Raw genomic sequence first — 2,983 nt, 5'->3', positions numbered from 1 at the left:
AGGTGAGTGGATTGCCTGAGCTCGCAGGTTCAAGACCCGCCTGGGCAACTTGGCAAGACCTCATCTCTACAATAAATCAAAAAATTAGCTTGGCGTGGTGCTTGTATCTATGGTTTCGCTACTGGGAAGCCTAAGGCAGAAGGATCACCTGAGCCAGCAGGTCAATGCTGCGGTGGCCATGAGTGTAGGACTGCACTCCAGCCTGGGTGACAGAGTGAGACTCTGATTTAAAAAAAAAAATGTATATATTTTTCCCCTCCAATATGTCTGCTTTTATTTTATTTTTTGTGTGTGTGTCTGGGTTTCACTCTGTTGCTCAGGCTAGAATACAGTAGCATAATCTGGGCTCACTGCAGCCTTGACCTACTAGGCTTAGGCAATCCTTCCACCTCAACCTCCTGAGTAGCTGGGACTATAGGAACAAGCTACCATTCCTAATTTTTGATTTTTTGTAGAGATGTGGTATTACTATGCTGCCCAGGCTGTTCTCAAACTCCTGGGCTCAAGCAATGCTCCTTCCTTGGCCACCCTGGGATTTCATGGCCTATCTACTTTCTTTCTTTCTTTTTTTTTTTTTGAATTGGAGTCTCACTCTGTTGCCCAGACTGGAGTGCAGTGGCCGCTCCCCGTCACTGCAGCCTCGACCTGCTGGGCTCCGGCGATCCTGCGTGAGCCACCACACGCGGCCTGGAAAAATATTAATTGCAATCAATGTGGGTGGGTGAGGAGATAAAAGAAATCACAGTTGGCTGCAAGTTTTTTGGCATGGGCAATGGGATATACTCTCTAAGCTCTACTACAGATAGTACTTCCTCTATCACAGTGATTATCATAACACTATATTTTCAGTGTTATCGGAAGACAAAGAACATATTTGCTATCTTTCCTTCCTTTTTTTTTTGAGTCAAAGTTTCACTGTGTCGTCCTGGCTGGAGTGCAGTGGCACGCTCATAGCTACCATAGCTTCAACCTGCTAGGCTCAGAAGATCCTTCCTCCTCGGCCTTCCAAGTATTGGGACTACAGGCACACGCCACCACACCCAGTTAACTTTTTGATTTATTGTAGAAATGAGGTCTCGCCACATTGCCCAGGCCGGTCTCAAACTCCTGGGCTCAGGCAATCCTCTCACCTTGGCCTCCCAAAGTGCTGGGATTATAGGCAGGAGCCACCACGCTCGGCCCATTTACCATCTTAATTGACAATGCCTGGTCACAGTTCCTGCCTGGCATGTATGGCAGTAAGTATTCAATCAATATTTACTAAATTTAAATGTAACTGGATAGTTGTACTAGAAGAAGAACAAGTTTGTGGGGAAAGCTGATATGTTCAGCTTAGTCCATATTGAGCTTGTGGTACCTGCGCAATACTGAAGTGGAGATTTCAGTGGACAGTGGATTAGATGGGAGCTCCAGAGAAAGATGTGAACTGAGCCGGGCATGGTGGCTCAACCTGTAATCCCAGCACTTTGGGAGGCCGAGGCTAGGGGATTACCTGAGCCCGTGGGTTCGAGACCAGCCTGGGCAACTTGGTGAGACCTCGTCTCTACAATAAAATTCAAAAAAATTAGCCGGGCATGGTGGCATGAGTCTGTAGTTCCGGCTACTTGGAAGGCTGAAGCCGAAGGATCGCCTGAGCCCAGCAGATAGAGGTTGTGGTGGCCGTGAGCCAGCCTGGCTCCAGCCTGGGTGACAGAGTGAGACTCTGACTCAAAAAAAAGAAAGATGTGAACCATGGAAGGCTGAGGCGAAAGGATCTCCCAAGTCCAGCAGGTGGAGGCTGCGGAGGCTGTGAGCATGCTGCTGCACTTCAGCCTGGGCGACAAGAGTGAGACTCCAACTCAAAAAAAAAATGTGAACTGGAGACATGATACTTAGCAGCATGTGGAGGTCATACTGTGTTGGGGGACGAATTAGACCATGTAGGGCGCCAGGCGCAGTGGTTCATGCCTGTAATCCCAGCACTTTGGGAGGCAGAGGTGAGAGGATTGGCTGAGTCCAGGAGCTCGAGACCAGTCTCACTCTGACTTCTACTCAAAAAAACAAAACAAAAAAAAGATCACCCAAGGAAGGTGTGTGGCGTACACAGGGCGCAGGATCCAGATAGGCTTCTGTGATTTAAGGAGAAGGTCATCCCTCACACCATAGAGGAGGAGTTGCTAGAAGGGCAAGAGGGACACCAGCGGAGTGTAGGAGAGAAAGGTCAGCTGTGTTGTCTGCTGCTGAGATGGCAAGCAACTGAGGACTGCAAAGTATTCACACAAGGTTGGGGTGACCCTGATTTGGAGTGACCTTGGAAAGGTGGGGGAAATGACCTTGGAAATGAGAGGAAATGGAGACCCCCGTGTGTAGGCAACTGACCGTAATAAGTAGGGAGAGAGAGACAGAGATGTGGGGTGGTACGTGGAGAGTTCAGTAAGGTTTGTTTGTCTAAAGATGGGAGAGACTAGGAAATGTTTAAAAGTGAGTGGGGGCTGGGGCGCCGTGGCTCAAGGCTGTAATCCCACGCTTTGGGAGGCTGAGATGAGTGGATTGCCTGAGCCTGCGGGTTCAAGACCCGCCTGGGCAACTTGGCGAGACCTCATCTCTACAATAAATCAAAAATGAGCCGAGTGTGGTAGTGCACGCCTGTAGTTCCAGCTACTCGGAAGGCTGAGGCGGAAGGATCACCAGAGCCCAGCGAGTCGAGGCTGCGGTGGCCAGGAGCGACCACTGCACTACAGTCTGGGCGATGGAGTGAGACTCTAACCCAAAAAAAACCCCAACAAAACAGCCGGGCTCGGTGGCTTAGCCTGTAATCCCGCGCCTTTGGGAGGCTGAGGTGAGCGGATTGACTGAGCCCGCGGGTTCGAGACCTGCCTGGGCAGCAAGACCTCATCTCTACAGTAAATCAAAAACTCAGCCGGGCGTGGTAGCGCATGCCTGTAATTCCGGCTACTCAGAAGGCTGAGGCGGAAGGATCGCCGGAGCCCAGCAGGTCGAGGAA

The sequence above is a fragment of the Carlito syrichta genome, unplaced genomic scaffold (genome assembly GCF_000164805.1).
Source record: "Carlito syrichta isolate Samal-C Ts95f unplaced genomic scaffold, Tarsius_syrichta-2.0.1 Scaffold304744, whole genome shotgun sequence".
Lineage (NCBI taxonomy): Eukaryota > Metazoa > Chordata > Mammalia > Primates > Tarsiidae > Carlito > Carlito syrichta.
The sequence above is the reverse complement of the archived record's forward strand: the minus strand, read 5'-3'. Positions refer to the sequence as shown.